This window comes from Malaclemys terrapin, chromosome 10 (assembly GCF_027887155.1).
Source record: "Malaclemys terrapin pileata isolate rMalTer1 chromosome 10, rMalTer1.hap1, whole genome shotgun sequence".
Taxonomy (NCBI): domain Eukaryota; kingdom Metazoa; phylum Chordata; order Testudines; family Emydidae; genus Malaclemys; species Malaclemys terrapin.
In genome coordinates this window covers 80,414,522-80,429,004 of record NC_071514.1, presented here as the reverse complement: position 1 = coordinate 80,429,004, position 14,483 = coordinate 80,414,522, and the positions used below count along the sequence as shown (strand labels likewise).

The 14,483-nt window shown below is 47.3% G+C and overlaps 1 protein-coding gene across 3 annotated transcripts in view; it reads left to right on the top strand.

The window, feature by feature from the left end:
* Positions 1-14,483, top strand: part of PEMT (phosphatidylethanolamine N-methyltransferase) — a 102,685-nt gene that overhangs the window by 77,691 nt on the left and 10,511 nt on the right. The gene's annotated exons all lie outside the window — the stretch shown is intronic.

The following is a 14,483-nucleotide window of genomic DNA, read 5'->3' as shown; positions in this document are numbered from 1 at the left end:
TTACTCCCAACATCCTGGAGAGGTGGCATAGGTAAAAGCTCACGACGGGAAATTATCTAAATGTTCTAAACTGTGGGGACGATCTGGCAGTGAAGGGAAAATGCCATGCATTCTGGCTTTTAATTTGCCAAGTATTACCCCACAATCACAAAAATCACTTGTAAACCGTGGCTATATTTAGCACTAATTTGAGCAAAATAAATAATCTCCACATTCTAGAAAGGCAAAACCTTGGCATCTGCTCTTCTGCAGTGCGGAGTCCTTGGCAGACTCTGCAGAATGGAAAAATCAACATCCAGGGCCAAATGTCTTCCTGGCGTAACTCTACAGAAGCCAAGCAATTGACACTGAGAATCAGTATGGTCCAATAATTACCTTTTAAAAAAAAAATGACGAGGACTAGGGGAACCTTGCAAGAACACTCCTTGGGTAGCATAACAAAGTTTAATAGACTGATTGGGGGGGGGGGGGATTGAATAGTATGTATTCTGGCAACTAATGAACGATATGCTCTGTGCTGTATTCTAAGTTTGAAGTGGTTTTCGTGTAATATTGCATTTAATTTTAGTTGCCCAGTAGCAAACGACAACCACCACAACTTTACATCGGGAACTCAGATCCATACAACATCACAAGCTATTTATTATTTGTGACTGTACCTGCCACGCAGGAGTACGACAAAACAGAAACTAATTTGGTGATTTTATGACTATATAAAGCCCTGTTTCTTCATTTTCTGCCTTTAATGTACATTGTACTGGTGTAACTGAGACACAAGTCTTCTCTCTTGTGTGCTTCTCTACTGTACATTTTGCACCTGGGCTGCCCATTGAGATCAGGGAGAGCTCTGTTCAGAGGGGCTGATCCAACTCTTGTTGAAATTGATGGGACATGGTTTGGGTCTCAAAAGAGTGAAGACTGTGTACTGGAGATGGTGTCAGAGGGAGCGCTCTCCACAGGTGATGCAGTGGGGATGTTGTTGGTGAGAGCTCTGCATACCGGATCAGTGCACGCAATGCAATGGGAATTACGTTGGCGGGAGCTAGCAAGGGGGACCAGGTGCAGAAGATGCAACAGAGCCAGCACTGGTAGGAGCTCCAACAGGAAGACGCAACCCAGATGCCGCTCCTGGGCGCAGCCAGGGCCGCCCTTAGCCATAGGCAGCTGCATAGGGCACCAGTATGTCTGGGGCACCACTCTGCCAGGAGCCAGGACGGAGGGGAAGCAGTGGAGCATGTAAGAGTAGGGTTGGGTCCTAGAGAGAGCCGAATGCGCTGTCTGCAGCACAGTCTGAGGGATTGGTTGCTGGGATCTTTAGGAAGGGGTGGGGGAAGGAACTTACCTGTGAGTGTGACTCTCTCCCCCGGCGTGAGGTGAGGCAGGCTGGCTGGCTCTGGCAGTATCCTTTGTTGCCCCCCATAACGTGCATTCTCCCCCTCCCCCTGGACTACCCCCTGTTTCTCCTCCCCACCTCCCCACGGAGCACCCCTCTCTCCCCACTCCCCTCCGGCAGGGCTTGGAAGGGCGGCTCCAGGCACCAGCGCAGCAAGTGCGTGCCTGGGGCGATAAGCCGCGGGGGGCGGCCTGCCGGACGCTGTGAGGGCGGCAGGCAGGCGGCTTTCGGCGGCGTGTCTGCGGGAGGTCCGCTGGTCCCGCGGCTTCGGTGGCAATTCAGAGGTGGGGATGCCGCTGGCACGGCACCGGTGGACCTCCCGCAGCCATGCTGCCGAATCCGCATGACCAACAGACCGCCCACAGGCGCGCCACAAAAAGCCGCCTGCCTGCCATGCTTGGGGCGGCAAAAACATAGAGCCGCCCCTGAGGGCTTGGTTGGGTGAGTTGCTGCCCGGCTGTATGCGGAGGAAGTGAAAATGAAAGTGTCTCACTTCCTCAGCAGACAGCCCAAGCAACAGGGCTGGATTGGAATGCTCACACACAGCTGGCTGGGCTGGGGATAGGGTGACCAGATAGCATGTGTGAAAAATCAGGGCAGGGGATTGGGGTAGGGTGAGAGATGTCCCACTTTTATAGGAACAGTCCCAATTTTGGGGTCTTTTTCTTATATAGGCTCCTATTACCCTCCCCCCGTCCTGATTTTTCACACTTGCTGTCTGGTCATCCTAGGTGGGGGGTAATTGGTGCCTATATAAGACAAAGCCCCAAATATCGGGACTGGCCCTATAAAATCAGGACAACTGGTCACCCTAGCTGGGGAGCGCATCTTTCCCCCGGGCTGGCAGCGATCCATCTCATCTGGGGGAGCTGCGCAGGGCAGGATGAGTTGCTGTGGCTCTGTGGGTGGCCCATCCCTGAGATCAGATGCTGTGCTAACTTCACCATGGTCTGTGGTGCTGTCGGTGGCACCCAGTGGTGTGTGATCAGACCTGAGGGTTTGCTGCTGCTGTTGCTACTCTAGACCCCAAGAGGTGGATTTTGGGGTCCCGCAGCTTTCTATCTATCTCCTCCTCTCCTGCAGCTGTTGGACCAGCAGGCTGGGGGTGACCCAAGCATGAAAGCAGGACTGTGTTGCTATTTAGATTGTCATTTAACAACTTTGTTTGCCAAAAATCCTTGCTAACAATCCTGAATCCAATTTCAATATATTTTTAAAAAAATCAATATCTGAGCCAAAAACAGAAAATTAAGTTGTTGACAGTTATTTGTGACAGGTTTGGTTTGAGGCAGGGAGTGGGCCAGTTTTCATTAGAGAAACAAAAAAATTGACTGGCTTTCCTATAGCCCTGTTACTGCTGAATAGAGCCCTCCAACAAATGTAATATGCTCATCTCCTTACTAGTGTCTAGAGTGACCATATGTTGTACTAAGATTCTCTTGCTTTTTTCCCCAGTGAGTCAGTATAGCTTTTGCCAGCCCAGAGGTTGGGCAGCCAATGTCTTACGTTTTCACAATGTTTTGCCAACTTTCATAAAGTAAATACATGGTTAATATGAGTTAAAAAGGCCAGGGACATTTCCTTGTGAAGAATCTGTGCAGCAGATCATGCTAGAGCTGTGAAAATGTCAGTTTCTGATGGAACTTTAGAGGCAGTGATTTATCGTGTCTTTCTGGCAGTGCCCAAAATGTTCTTGCTAACATCTTTCCAAACAAAAATAAGGCACAATAGGACTTCTGTAACATTTCTGTGCTACCTTAATCTAGATGAGATGATTCTGTGCTGACTTCATTTTGGTCACTGTGTGCTTTACCTAGGAATAAAACTAGGGTTATATTTTCCCACTGCTTGGAAACCCACCTTATTAAACTGGATAATGCTATTGATCTATTTACAGTAGAAGGTTGATATAGAGTTGTAACTAACATTGATGCCCACTATGCATTTAAAACTAAAAAGTGGCTTTGTAAAAATGACATGGGTTTCCAACTCTACTGCGTCTCATTCAGGGTGGAGCGTCTTGTGAGGTGTCTTCACACTAGCTCAAGGTCACAAGCTATCCTATATTAGTTATTTTAAATAATATTTCTGATAATCTGACAATAAGGTAAACAGTTATTTCTTTAGAAAACACTCTTAGAAGTTATGTCTTATCAAAAACAACTTTCCAGGTCACAAAAAAGGAAATGGAAAGATGAAATAGGATTAGCTATACAAGCACAGAAGGGTTCTATACTTAAGATTGTACGTCATGAAAACCACAAAGTTGATCAAGAACAGGGTTTCTCAAACTGGGGTCGCCACTTGTGTAGGGAAAGCCCCTGGCAGGCCGGGGCAGACCAGTTTGTTTACCTGCCGTGTCCGCAGGTCTGGCCGATCGCGGCTCCCACTGGCCACGGATCGCTGCTCCGGACCAATGGGAGCTGCTGGAAGCAGCGGCCAGTATGTCCCTCAGCCCGCGCCGCTTTCAGCAGCTCCCATTGGCCCAGCCCGCTTTCCCTACACAAGCAACGACCCCAGTTTGAGAAACCCTGATCAAGATCATCAAGTAACTGCCGAAGAAAATTTTTATGCAGACGAAGCTCAAGAAACGCAACAACACACAGAACAATAATTTGAAACAGATGCAGATACAAAACAAGAAATTACAACAGTTGAAACTGTACTAGCATGGGATATAGATGACACTGGCGCATGGCCGCAATCTTTAAACAATGAATTACCTGCCATTATACTTGAGAAAAGCCCTGTGAGAATAAAAGCTCTTGAATATCCTAAAGACATTAGAGGTAGGAAATTCACAGAAAACAATTATTACAAAAGACTTTCTAACAGTGAAATTGTCAACAGAGGGTGGCTTGTGTACTCTAAATGCAAGAATGCTGTATTTTGTTTCCCATGCAAGATTTTCGGTACACCTCTACCTCGATATAACGCTGTCCTCGGGAGCCAAAAAATCTTACCGCGTTATAGGTGAAACCGCATTATATCGAACTTGCTTTGATCCACCAGAGTGCGCGGGCCCCCCCCAGAGCACTGCTTTACCACGTTATATCCGAATTTGTGTTATATCAGGTAGCGTTATATCGAGGTAGAGGTGTAGTTGCAATTTTAAGATAACAACCATGGGTATTAATGATTGGAAAAATCGTGGTCACACATTACCGCAACATGAAAAGGCACAACACCACATTGAAAGTATGCACAAGTGGGGTGAGTTGAGTGTAAGGTTAAAAAATCAGACAACTCTTGATGCCCCAAATCAAAAATTGCTGGAGTCAGAGAAGCAGCATTGGCATCGTGTTCTTGAAACTCTATTATCTATTGTTGAGTATCTATCAACAAACAATCTTGCTTTTAGAGGAAGCGTTGAGAAATTATTGCAGCCCAAAAATGGCAATTTTTTGGGCCTTGTACAACTGCTGGGAAAATTTGACACAGCGATGAGTGAACTTCTCCGAAGAGTAACTGAAAATGAAATACGTGACCACTGTTTGGGACCAAGAATTCAAAATGAACTGATCATGCTAATGAGTGATAAAGTGAGAGACAAAATTGTTTCATTGGTTACTTTGGCAAAATAATTCTAGATTGCACTCCAGACATAAATCATCAAGAACAGACGTCATTAGTAGTGAGATTTGTTGACATTAGTGATTCAGCACAGATTACAATTAAGGAATCATTTATCACATTTTTAGAAGTAGAGGACACTACAGGTTTTGGACTTCTTCAAGCTCTCCTTGATGAACTAAAATGAATAGGATTCTCTGTAATGAGTATTAGAGGACTATGATAGTGGTGCCAATATGAGAGGATGCATTTCTGGTGTGCAACAAAAACAAGTCTTTTTTGTTCCGTGTGCATGCCACAGCCTTAATTTGATTTTGTGTGATATGGCCAAGTCTTCTGTAAAAGCTATTCCTTTTTTTTTTTTTGGTTTACGTGCTCTTTTCAGCATCCACTCAACCATGGCAAATATTCAAAGCACATGTCAATGGTATTACCATTAAGCCTCTATCTGAGAGACGCTGGGAAAGCAGAGTAGAAAGTGCAAAAACGTTGAGATATCAATGTGAGGAAGTTTACGAAGCACTGGTTGCTGTTTCGGAAGAAGCCAGAGATCCAAAAGCTAAAAGTGAAGCACAGTCATTGGCCTCTGAAATATCCAGTTTCAAATTTCTAATATCTGTCGTAATTTGGTATGCCATTCTTGTTATAACCTCAAGTGTAAGCAAAATAATGCAGAGTCCAATGATGCAGCTTGATTCAAAACTTACCTTACTAAAAACACACGAGACTTTTTAGTGAAATACAGAGAAAATGGATTCAAAGAAGCACAGGTTACAGCAAGAGAGCTTGCACAGGCACTCGGTGTAGAACCAAAATTTCCATGTCCGAACGTGACATGAGTTTCAAGGAAAAAACAGCAAGCGGAATATGAAGGAGCAGATGAGCCCATAGACGATCAAGAAAAGAAATTTGAGGTTGAATTTTGTACTGTTGTGATGGATAAAGCAATATCTGCCGTTGATGAAAGGTTTCATACCTTACGAGTAAACCATGAACAGTTTGGATTTTTGTATGACAGAATTAAATTCACCGAAATAGGAAAACAAGAGCAGCAAATGACAAAGTGCAAGAACCTAGAGAGCCTCCTGAAGCACGGTGATAGTTTTGATTGAACTGTACGAAGAATTGACTACATTGTCATCAATGTTGCCACATGCAAAATCGGTGATGGACATTGTACAGTTTATTCATACCAGCAAACTTATTGACATATATCTTAATGTGTACATGGCTACTTGTATTCTACTGACAATTCCTGTAACAGTAGCATCAGGAGAACGGAGTTTCTCAAAACTAAAGCTCATTAAAAACTATCTCCGTTCTACAATGAGTCAGGAACGCTTGCTATTCTTGCAATCGAACAAGGCATCGCTTTGTCTTTATCATACGATGACATTATTACTGATTTTGCAGCCAAAAAAGCCAGAAAGATTGCTTTTAATGAAAAACAAATCCTTGTTTCAATACCTCTTCATAGAAATTTCCAATAAAATGTTGACACATTTAAAAAATTATATTATTTGCATCATTCTGTCAATAAATCAGAATTTTTTCTATAGTGCTACTTCGTTAGTGCAAGTAGAGTCCATCAGCATTACAGTGGGCTTAATTAAGTTAAACTGTTTTTAATAAAGTGCATGTGGCAAGTTTTCCAATACCGTAAGCTTATGTTTGTGTTGCTAAGAGCAAGTCGGGCATAGGGGCACCAGTTTAATAATCCCGCCTAGGGCACCATAAATCCTAAGGACGGCCCAGGGCACAGCCCATGAAAAGGATGCAGGGGAGAGCCACATGACAGAGTCGAGAAGAGAGCTCAGCTGTAAAGAGTCTTTTTAAAATCAACTTAAACATTTCCGGGTCTCTTCGGAAACGAATTAGACTTTGCAGAGCTACTGCAGCCTCGGCTCCATCTCCAGGGTGGTCGTCTGTCAGAAGCAGAGAGCAGTCTCATCGGTTTTGTATGTTGCTTAGCTTGATTCTCGGCAATGTAGGTCCTGATTCTCCAGTTACGCACATGCTTTACTTATGCAGTGCAAGCAGTCCCATTGCTAAGTGGAAGCAGTAGTTTGCTTGAGGGCTATCTGAAAAGGCTGCCCCTATAAATGATGAATGGAAACAAGTTGCTTTTAGTGCAGACCAGGCCTTTGAAATCTGAGTGTTATAGAGATGTAGGGAGACACTAGGGTGGTTATATTTCAGCAAGCAAAAAAGAGGACGGGAGGAGCCCCGCCCTAGCCCTGCCCCCGTCCTGGCCTAGCCGCGCCCCTGCCCCTTCCACTCCCTCCCACTTCCCGCCCCCCTCAGAACCCCCAACCCTCCCCCCGCTCCTTGTCCCCTGACTGCCCCCTCCTGGGACCCCTGCCCCTAACTGCCCCCCAGGACTCCACCCCCTATCTAAGCCTCCCTGCCTCTTGTCCCCTGACTGCCCCCTCCTGAGACCCTCCCCCCATCCTAACTGGCCCCCTAGGACCCTACCCCCTACCTGTACCCTGACTGCCCCAACCCTTATCCACCCCCCCACCCCCAGACAGACCCCTGGGACTCCCACGCCCCATCCAACCACTCCCCACCCCCTGACAGCCCCCCCCAGAGCTCCCGACCCATCTAAATCCCATCCCTCTCCCCAACCCTGCCCCCTGACAGCCCCGCCCCCAGAACTCCCAACCCCTCTCCCCCGCTCCTTGTCCCCTGACTGCCCCCTCCTGGGACCCCTGCTCCTAACTGCCCTCCAGAGCCCCACCCCCTACCTAAGCCTCCCTGTTCCTTGTCCCCTAACTGCCCCCTTCTAAGAGCCCCCCCACCCTAACTGCCCCCCCAGGACCCTACCTGTACCCTGACTGCCCAAAACCTTATCCACACACCCCCAGAAAGCCCCCCCCCATCTCTTGATTGCCCCATCCAGAACCTCCCTGCCCCTTCTCCGACCCTCTGACCCCCTTACCCTGCAGCTCGTCCCGGCACGCTGGGCAGCAGGGGAGGAGGAGCGGCGGAGGAGCTCCAGACTGCGGGAGGCGATCTGCGAATGGAGGGAGGGAGTGATCTCTGCTGCAGGGGAAGCGGAGGAGGGGCTCTCTCTGGCTGTCGGAGCCCCATGTAAGTGGGACCATCCGGCCGGCTGCCCTGTTAGCCGCGCGCGCTCGGCATGGAGGGGGAAGTCCGGACATTTACAGATTACCCCCGGACGCTATTTTTAGCTCAAAAAGCCGGACAAGTCCGGGGGAATCCAGACGAATGGTAACCCTAGGAGACACCCTCACCTTCCTAAAAATATTTGGTAGTGGTTAATTATCCTATCGTATGGTCTTTAAAAGGTGGCCCACCGGAACCTGAAGACTAAGGGCTTGATTGTACATGCAGCATGTGTCACATAAGACAGACTGTATTTATGAGTGCCTGAGTTATAGATGATTTTACGAGGTGTGTCATGGATGATTGTCAGCGTATCTTCCAGCAAGTACACGCCCTTAATTTTGAGAAAGCGACAGTGTCCAGTCATATGACGCATCCCCCTCTCCCCCGCACACTGACACAAGCCTTCTCGGTTACAATTTCTGCTCTTTTAATTAGCTGCTAATGGGAACTTGATAAGCTGCTGATGCTTCTTAATGACTCCATAGAATAAAGACGGATAAGGCGCCGACAGAGCCGTGCAGCGTATCCAGGAGGAGTAAATGGAAGCAGGCACAGGACTGAGCGGTGTGGGTGCAGGATTTCAAAGCTGGGACAAGGAATCTCTCTGAAGGCTGGAGAAATGGCAGGCGTCCTCTATGTGGATCCAAAGAGGAGCCTAGAAATATAGCAGCAGTTAACAGGCCTGTTGGTGTGACACCAGTTGGGCACACACTAAATTATGTCTCCCAGTCATTTCCATTGAAATGGAAATCAGAATTGAACATGGAGGGACTTGGAAGCCAGGGCCGTCAGTGGCCTTTTCTCATTTTTTTTCAGGATTTTGGAGATGCCAGGGCAGTCAGTTAACCCAATGGACTCCTCGGAGTGTTTGGGAGAGACTGGGAGTGAAAAGTCCAAATAGAATTAACACTCCAAAGAGGCAGCATGACAGGTCCCGTGGCCTTTTCTAGGTTTTTTGAGGATTTGGGGGATGCCAGCTTTCAAAGCAGCCTCAGATGGCACCCGTAGCGATCTGTGTAAGCAAAATGCACATGCCCATCAGGTAGGGTGACCAGACAGCAAGTGTGAAAAATCAGGACGGGGCAGGGGTAATAGGAGCCTATATAAGACAAAGCCCCAAATATCAGGACTGTCCCTATAAAATCAGGACATCTGGTCACCCTACCGTCAGGCTGTTTGAAATACAGCTATCTGAGTTGCACATGCCCATGAAGACTTTGCGCACACGAATGGGTACACACGGATAACCTGTGTGCAGAAGTGGAGGCCCTTGGAAGATTTGGCCCTTTGAGTACAAGGCTCTGCAGAAAACTGAAGGATGAGGGTGAAGAGCACTGTACAAACGTCACCTCCGTTTTGTGCTGATTACGGTGTCTCTGAAGATGTGCAAACCCAATGCATGAAATACAACCATCTTCACCATGGGAAGGGTCTACGTTCCCCTCTGTCCTTGTTACATACACAGACTTGGCCATCTTCGGATTGTTCTCTTCTCCTAGGACCTCCGTCCAAGATTCTGAGGTATCTGTAGCAAAGAGTTGCTATGCAAGAGACCTTAATTATTATTCGCATGACAGCGGTGCCTAGAGACCAAACTCTGAGCGGGACTCCATTGTGATAGGTACCATAGAGAGGCACATGAATCAGACTCGGTCCTTTTCCCAAAGCGCTTTCAATCTAAATTGACGCAGCACATAAAGGAAAATGGGCAAAGGGAGGACAGGTGACCCCCCCAAGATCCTGCAGCAGAGCTGGAAATAGAGCCCCGGCCTCCTGACTCCCAGTCCAGAGCCGCAGTCACTGCCTCTCAGAGCTAGCTCTTCGATTGCGATGCAAACTGACTTTCCCTTGGGGGAGAGCATGGGGCTCTCTGACTTTGAGCTGGGCAGGTGGTGACTTCCCTTCCTGCAAAAGAATTTGTTATTTCTAAACTTATTCCTGTTCTGCACTGGGACAAAACTGAGACGACCTGATATTTTCCATGGGGGGGAGAGAGAGATCCCAGAACAGCTCGTTGCTCCAGGCACTCACCTGGGGGATGGGAGACTCGGGGGTTAAGTCCCTGCTCTTGAACCTGGATCTCCCACATACCAGGGGAATGCCCTAACTCTGGGCTGTTAGCTCTCTGGGGCTTAGACCAGAAATACCGTCCTGGACCCAAGAAACTCCTACAGTCCTGCATAAAGTTTTGGTTTGGACAAAGTGGCCTTTTCCAACTGTTTTGTTGAAAAATTCCCACCAGCTCTGCTTTGACTCCTCAGCCCGGCCTGCTTAGGTGGGTGGATGCTGGCATTTTGTGCCCAGTCTCTCAGGCAGAGGCTTGGGATGAGGGTAGGGGTGTGATTCCCCTGCTCAGGTACATGCACACGCACTAGCTGTCATCAAGCTAGCGAGAGTATAAATAACAGTGTAGTGCGGTAGCACGGAGAGCGGCAGGGGACACATGGCTGAGTACAGACCCACTATTTTCAGGTAGATGTGTAATAGAAATCATAACATAACAGCCCAGCAGATTGAAATCCCTATCATAGACATAATAGGCTAGAGCTAGGAAAATAACTGATTTTATGGTTTGCTGGCTGCTCAAAAAAATCATGGAAAAATAATGGTTTCGAGTTGACCCCAAACAAAAAATGATCATTTTTTCCCCTGCAAACTGGGGGGGGAGAAAAAATCATTTTGTGTCAAACAAATCGTTTTGTCCAACCGAAAACGAAATGTTTCATTTTTCAAGTTTCTTTTTTTATAAAACGAAAGCAAATTTTAAAACAAAAAGGTGTTTTGAATTGAAAAATTGAAACGTTTGGTTTCCAAGTGTCAGAATGAAAAGTCGTTTAGATTTTTGGAGGATTTTTGCTTATTTCATTGGTTAGGTTTTTTTATTGAAACAATTTGACAAATTTGCAAAATCTTTCAGTTGACCCAACTCTTCCTTTTTCCGGGGGGTGGGGGTGGGGGGGGGAAGGGTTAATCTGAAAGGTTTTGTCCAGCTGTACAATAGAGTGACTAGCAGAGTCTGCTTGATTTTTTTAGTATTGTCAGTTAGCTTTCTTTCTAAAGTTGCTCAAACCAACAAGTCTTGTTACTGCTGATAATCAGTGGCTCAAAAAGTAACCCAAGTACATTAGGTTGGTACAGTCAGGGCCGGCTCCAGGCACCAGCTCAGCAAGCAGGTGCTTGGGGCGGCCAAGGGGAAGGGGCGGCACGTCGGGCTCTTCGACGGCAATTTGGCAGAGGGAAGGACCTGCCGCCAAATTGCCGCCGAAGAAGAAGAAAGCGGCGCGGTGGAGCTGCCGCGGATCGCGATCGCGGCTTTTTTTTCCGCCGCTTGGGGTGGCAAAAACCCTGGAGCCGGCCCTGGGTACAGTCCAGCCTAGGGACTCAAGTGACAATTCCTACATTACAGAAGCCAAAACATACTACCTATATTTATAGCATCTCACCCTTCTGTTACCACATAAATCTGTTAAGCTTTCAATAGGAACTGTGTAACTTCCCCATTGTAGCTTTTTGATGCCTGAGTCAAGCAGCCATGTAAATGAAGCGTTAATTATTTAGGGAATGTTTTGTGTATCCTTTTAAAGTGAAATGTTTTAACACATGGTGACAAGCCTTGTAAATCAGTGCTGGAACTGCAGCCACCTGATACCATTAGAGCTCTCGTTGTCAACAAATGATCATACAAATTTGTTCCCTCTGATATGAATCAATAAGGAGACTTGAACAAGCATGTATTAATATGGGGTTGAGGGGTGGGGAAGCTGCCACATAATCCTAATGGGCGGGGGGAGTTGGGGGGATTCTAATGCTATAAGTATGATAGTGTAATGATATTATAGTATGATATAAGGCTGTTGATCTATGGAAATCAATCTGTAGCTATAGCAATCAGGAATGAGCTAGACCTCAGCTAGACCTGGTTACAACCCAGTGCTTTACCAGGGTTTACAGTCAGAATCACAAGAGCCTCTTCATTCCCCCAGGGCATTATTAGAGGAGGAGGTGATTCTGGGGATGGGGCTAGAGCAGTGGTTCCCAAACTGGGGTTCGTGAACCCCTGAGGGTTCGTGAAATGTTACAGGGGGTTCTTGGGGAAAAATTCCCTAATCGCGGACAGAGCTGTCTCTAGGGATCCCAGGCAGCGTGGGGCCAACAGCCTGGAGCCCCTAGACTTCCAAGAACTAAGCAAATCAAAGCAAGCAGATCTATCACACTGGGGAGACTTCACCTCCCTTTCCATTTCTTATAAGGAGTCTTGAAGGTTGATATTTTTTGCTGTTTTTAAAATTAAATAGGCAGCTAGTATTGTTTTTAAAATTATTATGAAGAACAAGTTTAAGCTTTGTTGTAACGTGTGTTGTTTGCCTGGACTGCTCAAGACCTGAATGCTTGTGTAGGAGGAACTCTTTGAGTTGGCTTCTTAAATCCTTCATGTTGTTTCACATCCCATACTCCTTGATGAAACATAGCAGCCTTGTCTTATAACAGGCTTATTCAAAGTGATACAAGCTACGAAAGTGAGATCTTGGAAGAGTGTAGCCGTTTTCATAATGCAATAAAAATACTGTAATAATAAATAATAATTAATAATACATAGTGTGTAATAAGCATGTCACAAAAACACATTTTATATTTCTGAGATTTGCCTTTTATAATTTATACTCAGGTAAAGGAGAAAATCCCTGGAAATATTCATTTTTAAGAGGGGGTTCACAAGACTTGACATTTTAGTGAAAGGGGTTCACAGGTTGTTAAAGTTTGGGAACCACTGGGCTAGAGATAGAGAGCTTGTCTACAGGAACAAGTAGGTCGCAGCAAGCTAGGGTGCGAATCTACCCCACAGTAGCCTGCTGCTCACTAACTACTCTGATAACTATCCAAGTGAACCCTGCTAGTGTGTGTTAAGAGTTTGTTAATGTGCTTTGATTTAGTCCTCTTTGAACCAGGACTAGATCAAAGCACATTATCAAACTCTTAATGTGCGTCACCAGAGTGCCCACAGACAGTTAGTGGGTGGCTGGCTAGAGCAGGGTCAATTCACACCTCAGCTTGCCACGACCTAAATGTTCCTGTAGACAAGCCCTGAGCCTCGTGTGGCTGTAGCTGGCCAATCTGGAAGCAGCATCGGGGTGTCTGTCCAACCTGCGAGAGAACAACCCTCCCCCCGACTAGAACTTCGGGCCACCATTGTAAATTCAGTCCTGAATCTGTATGACTGCTGAGTCTGCAGCTATGCTCCCAGGCAGGCGGTCAGATGCCATGGTGATGGGCAAGGTATGAATGCCCAGATAGACAGTTAGCGAGGTCTTGGGAAGCCCCGTATTTTGGGGATGTGTCAGCTTTCTGCACTTCACTCCCTCCTGTTCCTCCTACCCGCATTCTCCCCAATCACCTCGCTAACTGCTGTCTTCATCTCATCTCTTCTCCGGGCCTTACTCAATGGCCCCTGGGGCTGGAGCCACCTCCCTCTTCTCAGATGCCAAAAGCTCTCCTTCCCCTCCTCATACCGTACTGTGTTTGGGGTGGTGTCCAGCATGTATCTCAGTCCCCAGTTCAATAAATGAACTCGTGGCTTTGCTGGGGCTGAGACTTCAGCAGGGCCGGCTCCAGGCACCAGCCTAAGCAAGCAGGTGCCTGGGGCGGCCAATGAAGAGGGGGGCGGCACGTCCGGCCCTTTCGGCGGCAATTTGGCGGCGGGGCTGTCACTCCCTTTGGGAGCAAAGGACCTGCCGCCGAATTGCCGCAGTAGAATGAAGCGGCGGTAGAGCTGCCGCCGCGATCGCACCTTTTTTTTTTTTTTGCGCTGTTTGGGGCGGCAAAAATGCTAGAGCCGGCCCTGGACTTCAGCCTCTAGACTGGTGCGTTTCATAGATTTTTAAGGCCAGAAGGGACCATTGTGATCATGGAGGCCACGTCTACACTAGGACACTTGACCAGTAGAGGAGTACCACCATACTAGCCTGGCAAAGCACTCCTAGGGTGGACGCAGATATCTTGGCAGTCCCGCCCCCCAAACTAAACAAGCTACACCCGTAAAGTTTGCTAGTATAACTGCCTCTGCCCATGGGACTTCTGCCCGCACACTGATGTCGGTCAGAGATCACAGCTCTTCATGGCCCTGAGCGACCCAGCAGGACTCTGTAATGTAGACATAGCCTACGTCTGACCTCCTGCGTAACGCTGGCCTTTCTGGAAAGGCAGCTGTGTTTCTGACACACCTAGCCCATTGGTGAGTGTGTGTTACTGGCCCCCTGTTGTGTCTGACCTGCAGAGGATAGAAGTCTGTGAAGCCTGATCTCTTAAACTCAAGCTGCAGCAGCTTGTGCTTTTAGCTCTGGAAGTCCCCGGTTCAATCCCTGGTTTGTTAGCCAAGAGGGCAGCTGTC